The sequence below is a fragment of the Cupressus sempervirens genome, chromosome 2, assembly GCF_028749045.1.
Source record: "Cupressus sempervirens isolate cs-2001-9-10 chromosome 2, ASM2874904v1, whole genome shotgun sequence".
Lineage (NCBI taxonomy): Eukaryota > Viridiplantae > Streptophyta > Pinopsida > Cupressales > Cupressaceae > Cupressus > Cupressus sempervirens.
The window spans coordinates 10540894-10554134 of NC_143119.1; positions in this window are offsets into that span (position 1 = coordinate 10540894).

The window sequence follows — 13241 nt, forward strand, 5'->3', positions numbered from 1 at the left end:
GCTGATAGCCAGGTAGAGGTCTTAGATTCTACTCTACCACAGGAGGTGGTGGGAAAGGATATTACACAAATTGATAGTAACGGTCAACTTGATACTCAAATTGAGACAATTGTTTACAGGTTGTCAAAGGGTGATGCCACAGGTATTCAGGATGGTATAGTTACAACAGGCAGTGACTACAGTGTACTGGGTTCAGATGATGATTATGAGGATGTTGTTGTGCAGGATGGTGAGATGCCTGGTAGAGATGAGAAAACATTGAGCATTCATGACTTTGCTGAGAAAGAGTACCAGGCACAGTTAGATGCTTCATTACATGAGGTTGAGGCAGGTAGTACTTCACATGATTTATCCCGCCAGCTGAAGGTGAGTAAAGATAGTATTTTGACGTCATTATCTCATCATGATAGCTATGTGGAGTTAGTTGGTATTGGTCATATTACTCAAGTGAGGATTTTTCTTGAGTTACCAGCTGATTCTAGTTTACAGATATGGACTCAAGATTGTTATATTGGCATTTGGGATTCAGTTGACAGGAGATCTTTAGCACTTTTTGGTAGCAGTGTTTGTTTGGGTGCTATCATGGATTTGATTAGCAGATTGCACGGTGTTGTCTTTTCTTGTGCTAGTAGCTTGTCCAATGTTGGTATTAGTTTTTATACACCGATGTTGGGCTTTGTTCATATATCCAGTCGACTATACTTGCTAGAATGTGTTGATGATATTTCATATTTGGCAGTGTGTATAGATGAGTCCCAGGATCATATTGGCATTGATGACATCCAGGAGGATGAAGTGGGCAATTTTGAAGAATTAGTTTCCTTGGGTATAGAGGAGTTGGACAGCAATGCTAATGTTTTTGATACTCCGTATGTTGATATGAGTTTTAGATTTGATTCACAGGATATGGATGGTAATACTCTAGAGACTAGTAACTTTGAGGATACTCCTTTAGACAGTGCATCAGAGGAGGTTTGTAGGAGATAGTCAAGCCAGTGCCATCATGTGTCTAATCAGTTGAGAGTTAGTGACCAAGACATTGCTATCACTTGCTAGCATTTCGATGCTGCTTGTTAGTTGTTAGTAGTTTATGGATGGGGTTCTCCTACTAGTGATGAGAAGGGAGGCAGTTATCTTTCCTTGACAGAGTTCCACTCTTTATGGGAGGCTATCCAGATTCTGAGACAGGATTATATGCAGTTGGTAGCCGAAAGAGATTATCTTATGAAGTGGGCCAGTACAGCATATGATGCATTGTTGGCCAAGGAAGATGAGGTGAGTGAGCTTACTGAGCAGCTTGTGGTGACTTATGAGATTCTTGAGAGTACACAGTTGGCTTTCAAGGAGTCACAGTTTCATTTGGCTAAGGTGACCATGGAGTTAGAGTGACTACAGTCTTCACCTAATTCTATACAGTCACAAGCAGTGGTGTTTGGTGATCCGAGGATGTCCATGGCCGAGATTGTCAGAGACAGTGGAGATGGGGATGCATCCATTCTTGATACTAACATTGGAATATCAAGTTCATTCCCACTAGAGTTAGGTTCAGTTGAGTTGGGTGTTGTAGCACATTGTTGTATGCCTGACATGGTGGTGGCCTCTAGTATTGATGGCACAGAGACTAGAGATTTATCAAATATCATGTGTGATGTTGGTGAGTCGGTAGTTGGCATGGTTCCTACTAGTAACACTACTCCCTTGGTGATATCTTCAGAGGTAGTAGTTAGTTCCAACATGGTTAATGATCAATTGCAGTTAGTTTCATCTGGATTACAGTCTGAGCCACTGACTGAGATTGGTGCATTCTATCGACATTACACTGTGAGGTATGCTCATCAATTTACCTTTGATGACCATGTTGATGAGATAATGATACAGAGATGTACTTTGGTTCCTAGTGCTTATCATCAGTTATGGGACAATTTGATGCCTCAAGATGAGAGTTGTGATGGGCATGACATGGCGATAGGTTCTATAGTTAACAGCTTGATAATACATGACTTAGAGCAGGAGTTTCAGAGTGATGCTTCAATGGGTGTTGTTATTGATTCTACTCCTTTGGCTATGACATCTCCTGACTTAGCTGGTGATCAGTCACAGTGGGTTGTATCATTTGTTCATGGTGAGTTGTTGACTAAGGTTGGTTTTTTTTATCAACATTATATTGCAAGGTATGTACATCAGTTAGCATTTGATCCTTGTATTGAGGAGTTGATGGCAAGAAGATTTGGTTTGGGTTCCAATTCTTGCTATTTATCTTGTGATGTCTTTTCACCATCAGGGGTGCATGGTAGTTATGGTTATGAGATAGTGGCCGGTGATTTGCAAAGTTGTGTTGACTGCAGGATTTGTACAGTGTGTGGATTCTCCATACTTGGTACAATTTCATTCGAGAGCATTCACCATTGTTGCAGAGTTGGATTGTGCATTCTATATAGGCCAGTGGGATGCGTTGATGGTATTTACTGTGTTGGTAGTTTGATTTGTCCACTTTGCTTGGGTTCTGATGTTCTAAGAGTTTTTGCCTCATGGGTTTTTGATTGTGGTAGTGGTGATTTCGGAGTTTGGTTGAGCTATAATTGTCAGTTTGATTATGGATTCCTCTTGGTCATATTGCAGAGGATATTGCAGGAGCTTGTGTTAATTGGTAGTAGTATAGTTCATGACTACATTTGGGATCCAGGTGGATTGATTGGTTTATTGTTCAACCATTGCTTGAGGATAAGCAATTTTTGGGAGGGGAGGACTTGTCATGTCCCCTTTTCAAATAATTAAAAAATAATAATCTTTGCTAAGGCAGGCCAGGCCCAAGAAAGTGAAGTTTCAGAAAAAGGGGGTTAATCTTTGGAAACCGTTGGACTAATAAATGAAAATTATTATTAAAATATGTTTCATTAACCTCTCTTGGACGTGAGTTACATTTATGCCCTCTTTTAAGGGGGTTTGGAGGCATTTTTGGGAGATTCCAGAACTTGATTTTGCTGATTTCTTTGTTATTCTTCAGAGGCTGCCAAACCTGTGGAGAAGGAGACCCAAGAACAGGAGTTTATAGGTTTCTAGGGAGACCCAAGAATGGGAGTTTGCAGGTTTCTAGGAAGGCTAAGGATTTGAGTTTGAAGCCATTCCATGTGCATGCTCATACAGAGTTTTCCTTTGTGCTGAACAATGTAGATTTGTGAGTTTTTGGGTGTGTTTTTTTGCATGAGTTTGGTGTTTTCAGTTGAGCATTTCATATCAGTTTTGGTTGCTGCTGTATTTCAGACTTTAAGCTGTTAAAATAGAGCTGAATATATGTATTGGGACATGATTAAAATTCTAAGATAGTTTATTAGTGTTGTGTGGTGTTTCCGGGCATTTTTGTGTTAATTTTGGGAGCCCGATGAGCATAGTTTTTGTCCTACATTTGAGAACTGTTGTGTAAAGGTTATACGGATCTGAAAATGTCATTTTGTAGGCTATTATGCTGCTGAAATTTCTGTAAAAATGTCCAGAATTATTAATAATTGGTGAAGCTGTGAAGCTTTTGGCACAATTTCTGGCATACCCGATTTAGGGTTTCTTGAGAAATTTGGAGGATCTTTGTGATATTAGTTGTTTGATCTTGAAGATCTTATTAGAGGTTGTAAATATGATGTAAAATCAGAAAAGGGACATTTCAAAACAAGCATTGGTGGAGTTCATTATAGGGATAAATAAAGATAGTACTATGTGATATTCTTCCCATGGATACATGCTACCTTCTACTTGGAAGGCCATGACAATTTGATAATCAGGCTATACATGATGGAACTGAAAATTCCTACTCATTCAAGAAAGATGGAGTAACTTTCAAGATCCAATCCTTGCTAGAAGAGGGAGAGGTGAAGACCTCATGACCAAGTGTGCTTATGGTTGGTGAGAAGGAGTTCTTGCTGAGTCTAGAGGAAGGAGATGGAGTTGGGTTTGCATTGGTTTAAAACCTATAGATGGAGTTGCTACCAAGAAAACAAAGATACCAATTTAAGTGCAAGATTGCTTAAAGAATACAAGGCCATTTTTAGTGATGGACAACCTACCACCTTGCCTCCCAAGAGACATGTTATCCAACAAATAGATTTTCTCCCAGGAGTTTCCCTACATAATAAAGCAACCTATAAGATGACTCCTCAACAAACTAAGGAAATTTCCAAACAAATCCAAGAGCTCTTAGACCAAGGCCTAATTAGGAAAAGCATTAGTCCACGTGGAGTCCCTACTATTTTAGTACCTAAGAAAGGTGGAACTTGGACACTTTTTACTAATTCCAGAGCCATTAATAGGATCACCATTAGGTATAGGTTCCCAATACCTAGAATTGAAGACCTAATGGACTATTCAGGGGAAGCCAAGCATTTCACCGAGACAGACTTGAAAAGTGGTTATCATCAAATTAGGATAAATGAAGGGGATGAATGGAAGATAACCTTTATAACTATTGAAGTGTTGTATGAGTGGCTTGTGATGCCATTTGATTTATCCAATGTCCCATCTACTTTTATGAGGCTGATGAACAAGGTGTTGGCAGATTACATTGGTAAGTTTGTTGTTGTCTATTTAGATGACATCTTAATTTTTAGCAAAACTAAAGAGAAACATATTAGGCATCTACAGATTGTTTTTATGAAATTGCATGATGAAAAGATAATCATCAATTTGGAGAAGTGTGACTTCATGAAGTAGGAGTTAGTGTACCTTGGCTTTGTTCTATCGTAGGGTAACTTGAAAATGGATCGAGAGAAGGTAGATGCCATTCTAAGTTGGCCTACTCCTAAGACTGCATATGATGTGAGAAGCCTCCATGGATTAGCTTAGTATTATAGGAAATTTTTTAGACATTTCAGTGGCATATGTGCTCCTATGTTGGACACAATCAAGGGAGGAGTGAAGACAAAATTCCTTTGGACCCCTCAAGCAGATCAAGGCTTTGAAACACTCAAGAGGAAAATAGTAAAGCTGCCTACACTAGTACTTCCTAGCTTTGAATTTTTTTCCAAGTGGAATGTGATGCTAGCAATGTAGCTATTGGAGTTGTCCTAAGCCAAGAAGGGAGACTAGTGGCCTTTCATAGTGAGAACTTCAATTTTGCTAGGAGAAAGTACTCCTCTTATGACCTAGAGTTGTATGCTTTAGTACAGGCTCTAAGGAAGTGGAGGAACTACTTGCTCCTAAAGGAACTACTTGCTCACAATACAAGAGATTCAACTATAAAGCATAGGTATAGACAACTTCAAAGATCTATATGCTGATGAGGAAGATTTTTCTCAAATTTACAAGGTGTGCAAGGAGTTTAAAAATAACTTCCATGGTGAGTTTTTTTATTATAAGAATGATAAAATTTTTAAGGGCAATCAACTTTGTGTTCCTAAGGGGTCAATTAGGAAGAATTTGATCCAAGAGAAACATAATGGGGAACTTAGTGGTCATTTTGGAGTCAATAAGACTCAAGAGTTAGTCACTAGGTTCTATTTTTCACCTAGGATGACTAGAGACATTAAACAATATGTTGAGAGTTGTATAGTGTGCCAAAAAGCCAAGGGGACATCCTCAAATGTTGGTCTTTACCAACCTCTTCCAATCCCTAACAAACCATGGGAATGTATAAGCATAGATTTTGTAGTTGGCCTACCCAAAATAAGGCAGGGGTATGATAACATCTATGTGATTGTGGATAGGTTTAGTAAGATGGCTCACTTTGTGCCTTGCAAGACTATCCATGATGCTTGTCAGATTGCTAATTTGTTTTTCAGAGAGGTAGTTAGGATCCATGGGCTACCTATGAGTATTTTTTTAGATAGGGACACCAAATTCATGAGCCACTTTTGGAAAACTCTGTGGAGAAGACTTGGAACTAACTTGTCTTTTGGATTTGCCAACCACCCAAAGACTAACGACCAAACATAGGTAACTAATAGGAGTTTTGGAAACCTACTGAGGTGTCTCACAAAGGAGTATGAGAATACTTGGGATCAACTCATTGGGAAAGATGAATATGCCTACAATGATGTAATGAATAGATCAATAGGTAAGAGCCCCTTTGAAGTAGTTTATGGTTTGCATCCTAGAGGAATTTTTGAGTTGAGAGCCTTGAAAGAAGAGATTCCAAGTAGTAGTTATGCTGAGGACTTTGCCTAATCAATTAGGGAAGTCCATGAAAGTGTGAGGAAGGCCTTGACTGAAAATGCTAATAGATTAAAACAAAAGATCGATGCACCAAAGAGGGAGTTACAGTTTTAGATAGGAGATCTTGTAATGGTACATCTAAACAAACAAATATTGTCAAAGGGGGTATGACACAAGCTCCACATGAGGAGGGTAGGCCCTTGCACAATACTCGATAAATATGGGGAAAATGCCTATAAGGTTGAGCTACCTACAAACCTAGGTTTGTCACCAATCTTCAATATTGCAGATTTGGTTGTCTACAAAGGACCTATCCCAGATGCTGATCAGAGTCTCCAAGAGGTCACATAGGATGTAGCAGTCCTGCAACTAAGCCCTCCTCCACCTCTACAAGCAGCTAGGATTTTGGATCTAAAAGTCTACAAGTAGACTAGGACAAAGGCCTACTTGGAACATCTTGTCCAATGGGTGGGCAAATGTGATACTGATGCTACTTGGATTAGAGAGACAAACTTTAAAAGGTTGGGCATTGATCCAAGCCTACTCAATCCAAGGATGGATTAACTTCTTTTTGTTTGGGACAGTATGGTGCAAGAGCATCTAGTCAAAGCTTTTATTTTTGGTTTCTAGTTGGTTTGGATTTTAGGCATGTACTAACTCTAGCCAAGCTAGGGGTGTGGGTGAGTTTGGACCTTGTAGAGGTCATCTTTTTGGGTCACAAAAGAGGCTAGGTAGATGTTTTTGGTGTGTATTTATGAGTATAGCTTGTGCTAGGGGGTATATGTCTAGGACCATAAGAAGTTTAAAGAAGGTGTGATTTTAACCCACCCTATCATCTATGATGTGATTTAATCCTCTTGCATGGATCAAGACTCCTAACATGTCATTTGGGAGTTGGAAAGAGAATAGATGTCAAAAGATAACAAATTGAGCAACAATTGGAAAAAGTTGTCAAGAAGGAATGAATGGGATAAATAAGGCATATTGATGTCCTAGGGGCTAAATTATTTCTAGACATCATTTGTGGATCAAACTAGACAAGTTTGGAGGTTCCCAAGTGAAGGAGAGAAAAGTTGCTCAAGGGTGCCAAAAGTTGTCAAGATTGTGCAACTTTTTAAAAAGTTGCTTGACAATTTTTTGGCATAAAAGTTGCAAAACACAAGGAGAACCTTGGTGGTTATTCTAACCACCTGCAACCTCTTTGGGAACCTATAAAATTATCAATCAAACACATCTCAAGTGTTGAGAATTGTATTGAGCAAGTTTGTGCAATTGAATACACGATTTTCCAGTTCAGATTGAGACAATTTATAGAATTTGAATTTCCTGTATGGACAAATGGATTGAACCATCCAATGTGGTGTTGGATTTGTGCGTCTAATGTTTGTACAATACTTTTCTATTCAAGTTACTAGTTTGTATGTGCTTATTTAACTAGGTTTTGAAATTATTTTCTGAGTATCCTATGTGTTGTTTCAGTTTTGATTGCTTGAGAAATAATGGCTCTCCCGTGAGTTGCTAGCATGAGTTCTTCATGGCTTTAGGGGACATGGGAGTAGAGACAATGTACATATTGTATATAAGTTTTGGGACCAATATCATTTTTTTCCCGCGACCAATTCTAGAAAAATTCTCACAGTAAAATTTCAATCCAAAACGTAGGAAATTGTAGAAAATGGAAAGAAAAAACTGAAATCCCAAAGGCGAGCGATAAACGTTGGAAACAATGAAGAGTTTGCATTTCGTTTACACCGAGTCAGGAGACGATGCAGCAGAGACTGATCTGTAATTTGGTAACACTGCTTCTAATATCTGCGATGATCCAATTTCGTCTCAAGGAAGGTTTGATGTAATAGCCAATCTGGAATTCTTATTGCTTTCTCTGATTTGGACTTTATGATCATGCATCACATGTATGGGAGGCTATGCCTCAACCGGGTTGCTGTTCCTGCTATGATTTTTATGATACTGAATTTTTATGGATCTGTTTCTGTTTTAAAATGCTGCTCCATCTTCATCAATCCAAATATTGGTATGAAGTAAAATAAGAAATGTTCGAAGATTGTGATTGGAGACATTGATCCGCTTAAGCACCTTATGAATTGAATGGTTACAACTTTTATTGGGAATGGAAACATCACTATCGTCTCCTAATCGTACCTTTCCATATGATCATTTGTTATTTATACAATTCTTAGTCAATGTTTGTATATTACTGATTATAATTGTTGTGTCAACCATACATTGTATAGCTTTTTGACTGGTTAGTTTGTTCACTAATTACATTCATCTCTTTGGTAGCAGTAATTGATATCTGCTAGGTTGACTGGCTACTTAGTCTTCCATCAATGAATTTTAGTGATTAATTGTAATCAAAATTGTATCACTAAAGGAATCTATTGCCAAAGTTCTTCAATATTTATTTGCTATTCAACTATAATTCTCATGTCAATGTAACAGTAGTCTTGTATGTTATTTAAAGTTTGAACTGCTAATGGAGCTCGATGAATACTCACATATTTCAATTGACTACTCCACACAAATTAATTACCACTCAAGATTCAACATCAATATGTTTGATTTTGTTTCTACATATGATATTTATTCTAACCGTTCTTTTGAATATGAATACCCTTCAATTTCTCTGATATCTCATTCATGAAAATTGAAAATAGTCAAAATACTCATTTACTGATGCATGGTGAACTGCTCTTGTGACTAATCAAATGTGCCATTGTTGTTGTTTTCTTACATTAATGGTTTACATACTTTCTGTTTTCTTGCATTGATGGCTTTGTCTCACAGTAAGATCTCGTTTTATCATCTTTAGTGATTGTCTTTGTGCTTCTATTTTATCATATTTGGAGATATCAAATCCTTCCTTATTTTAGTTATAATGGAGGGCTGAAAGAAGCGTAAATCAAGTGTATTATCCTTCTATTTTCTCTTCTTCTCCTTCTTCTTCTTTCTCGTTGTCCTCTTCTTCTTCTTCTTCCTTGTCATCTTCTTCGTCTTCCTCCTCCTCTTCCTCTTCTTCCTCTTCTTCCTCCGCATCTTCCTCTTCTTCTTCCTTTTCTGCTCATTAATTTTCTTGTAGGTGTGTATGCATTTTTCTTTTAAATTTCTATTTCAGTATGATAGAGGAAGAATTATTTTTTCCTTTATACTTACCGGTGGTGTCCCTTTACTAAGGGTCACCACTCTTCCCTTAATTTTATTAAATAATAATAATTGTATTTTATGTAATACAATAATAACCTAATAGAATTATTATATTTTCAATTCAATTATCTCAATAATAATTCAATTATCATATAATATAATTTATTATTATAATAGTTATATCACACAACAAGAATTCGTGTCTTTATTCTTCAGCGTGTATCAAGCTTTTTTTTCTTGAATGCTCCTCGAGCCAACAACTATCCATTTATCTAGGAATATTATGACCTAGATATCTACATAAAGGCCTTCTATAGCCTACATACATGGAACTTCATCATATGAACTATAATCCTCTGACTACTATAGTTTCTTGGTCACTAGAGAAACCATCTTGACATGGTCCACTTCCCCTTATCCAATATGATTAAGATACTTGACAGTCAACTAAAGAAAATCCTCTAGTTGCTTCCTCTTTGCAGGCTACTCCTGCTCACTGGGAGAGCCCTCTTGTCTCAACTTCACTTTGTAATACCTGATGCTTCTATCACCTGCATAAATGCCTCAATAGAATTCTTAAGGCACCATTCTTGTTCCTCCAAGAACATCTGTAGGGACAGAGGAAAAGAACAAGAGCATAAAAAGGAAAATGACTCTTATAGCACATAGGAGGAGACAGATAAGAAACTGACTACACTTATCTACATATTTTAAAGCAAACACTCCTCAACATCTTTTTTATGTAATATGCTTCTTTCTTCTTTCTGAGTATTAGTCTTCTTCCATGTTCCAGTTTGGTCCATGCAATCATTGTGTTCCAAGATACTACATTCCTATAGGGCATTTTTGAAAACAGAGCGAAGGCCATTCTTGCTTGACCATTCTCTTTTAGTCAAATATGTTACACTCCTTTGGCAACTTCTTCCACTAAACTCAATCTCCCTTGTTTGCTCTGCAGTGACTGCTGACAAGAATGTTTTTGAGTTTTCCACACTTGCAGTGTGTAATGCCCTTTTCAGGGATTGGACAGATTATGACAAACTGTATTGTCCATAATTACATTTTTTTTACAATGCTCAATTGCAGTGCTTGGCTCAACTATGAATTTTGATATCAAGTCAATCCACCTTACAGAGCTCCTGCCTGTGACCCATAAAGCCCATACACCCCAAAATTAAGACCCAGTGCCATAGCCTACAATACTTAGGAGGTGGGTTCCATAACTACTGTCAGAAGTCTACGTAACCCATACATATAGGATTGTTCTTTTTCCCGAGCAGTAAAGTAAAACAGGGGCACTGCTATTAAATCAGAAGTGAACTCTAATCCAAACACATTGCATGAGAAGTAGATGAGCATCCCTTAACAGATGGCCTTAACTTCCTTCATTCTTGCTGCTTTGACTCCTATGCAAAAGGGGATTAGAGAACCACCACAGTTAACCCAAATGATAGTTTTGATTAAGTAAAAATAGGTTTTAAAGGACTCGAAACCTTTAACAAAGTATCAAGAAGTAACACTAGTAAATTTGGACTCAATTTTCAACAAATTTTAGTTGAAATTTCGACCCAGGTTGGTCAAAATTTTGACCAAGCAGTTCGTGTTAATTTTTTTCGTCAAAATTTCGACCAATGCATTCGTTGAAATTTTTTAATTTTTGCTAGCTCTAATTTGTCATTGTTGGTCAAAATTTCCACCAATGTTTGGTCGATTTTTTTAAAGAATTGGTGGAAATTTCGACCAATCTCTTGGTAGAAAACTATCAAGAATTGGTCAAAATTTCCACCATTGTTTGGTCTTTTTTAAATAATTGGTGGCAATTTTGACCAATTCTTGGTAGAAAACTATCAAGAATTGGTTGAAATTTCCACCAATGTTTGGTCGAATTTTTTTTTTTATGTTGTATGAAGCAATTGTTTCTTATCCAAGTCATTTAATTTGCAACCTTTTAAAACTCTGCAAAGATAAAGTTGGAGCAGGAGAATTTTTCTTCTCAAAGGCATCCATTCCATTATTCATTCAATGAGCACCTTTGAGAAGAAAAATTCTCCCGCTCCAACTTTATCTTTGTAGAGTTTTAAAAAGTTGCAAATTAAATGGCTTGGATAAGAAACAATTGCTTGATATAGCATGAAACAAATGGACATGTATGCATAGGGCACCATCAATTATGTGAATGATGTAGATGCTGCTGATTTTTTTGGGGTCAAAGCCACCAATTAATATAAGGTTTCTAATTTCCACGAGGTCAACTGGTTGTAAGGGCTGTGGAGAGGGCACTTCTTCATTGTCCGCTTCATCACTGATTAACTTGCACCACAGACCATTGGTCTTCATCTTTGTTATGGGCTCCTATCCCCTATGTGAGTGCTGATGTAGAAGCCGAAGCAAAAAAAAAAAGTGAAAGCATGTTGAATAAGGTTTCTAATCTCGATCTGGTCAACATTGTTGATTTAAGGGCTATGGATTGGGCAATTCTTCAATGTCCAATTAGGGGTAGCATTGCATCCTCTTTAACTGTTACATGCTTTTCCTTTGACTTTCTCCTTTGTGAGTTTTTCTTAAACACAGCTCTACATCCATCTCTAGTTTCAAGTGATTTGGCAATGCATCTATTTTCTGCAAAAAACAATACCCATTTCTTGTTTTAGTTTCTAATAGGTCTTGCTCAACTCTTTCATTTGGAGAGAAGGTTTCCGTCATGACAGCAGTGCATAAAACATCTCAAGGTAAAACTGAAGATGAAAATGAGTACAAGCATACGGTTGACTTACCTGAGACAAGCTTCACCCTTAGAGAAATTCAACAGCATGTGAACTAGAAATACAGAAGCTGTAGGATGAGAAACATATTCAATGCCTATTAGGTTTGAATTTAGAATGAGCACCTGGATTAATAGTAAAGAAAAACCTTTTCAAAAGTCACTACTGGCCTATTTAATAATTTTAGGGCTAGGGGGTCAAGTTGATAATAAAGACAAAAAATTGAAGACAAAATGTCCCAAATTCCTTACGGGTTCTTCCGCTGAGTGTCAGTCAGACTGTGTTGGGTTTCTGCCTGGGTTTGGTAGACCAATCCACAAATTGGATAACCCAGCTCACTATTAATGGACCTAGCATGGGATTATCCATACCAAGATCTGGTGGTACCAAGTTCTAGAATTCGGTTCCTTAGGATTTGAGTTCTAAATTTCATGTATGGATTAACTTCAATCTGTCAACCTTCATCAAGTTTGAAAATATTGTGTTTGGCTGAAGTATCCATGAAGATGATTCGAGTCTTTCAACATAATATAGTACTGTAGTGTAATTAGTGAAGCATGAGCATAACCACTAATAATTACAGAAGAGGAGGGATACAGTTCCATTGGGTGTAGAAGGCCTGAAATGAAGATTAATAAGTTTCAGGATCACTATTGTAGGAGAATCAACTGATTTGAAGCAGCACTTTAAAAGCAATGCTAATCCATATAAGATTCTAGGTTGTAGTGGAGTACAAAGCAGGATCTAAGCTGACTTACAAGCAGAATTTACCACCTTCTCAGTTGAAGTCTTTCTTGTGGCTCCAAGTATAAAAGGTTGCTGAAGTGTTTTTTACTCCCACACATCAACAAAAGGATTCTAGCTGTTCGTTAATGCTCATCAATGGTCTTAAATATTAAGGACTATTTTAATAATGGTTGGAGCATCTACTATTTGTTAAGGCTTAAGCACATCTACTGTTTGGTGCAAATTAATTAGCATCCCAAATATGCATCAGCAAGGAAGGCTCCAAGTAGTGTGAGCACAAAAGCAGCACCTATCGAGTATGTAACAAAATTAGCAGCATTTGGTATGCTCTCATGCATCTCTGTCATCACATATGAGAACATGTTCATAGCAACTAAATAGTATGCAAGCCTTTCGGTCACCTCATTAACTACAAAGTATCACATGAATTCA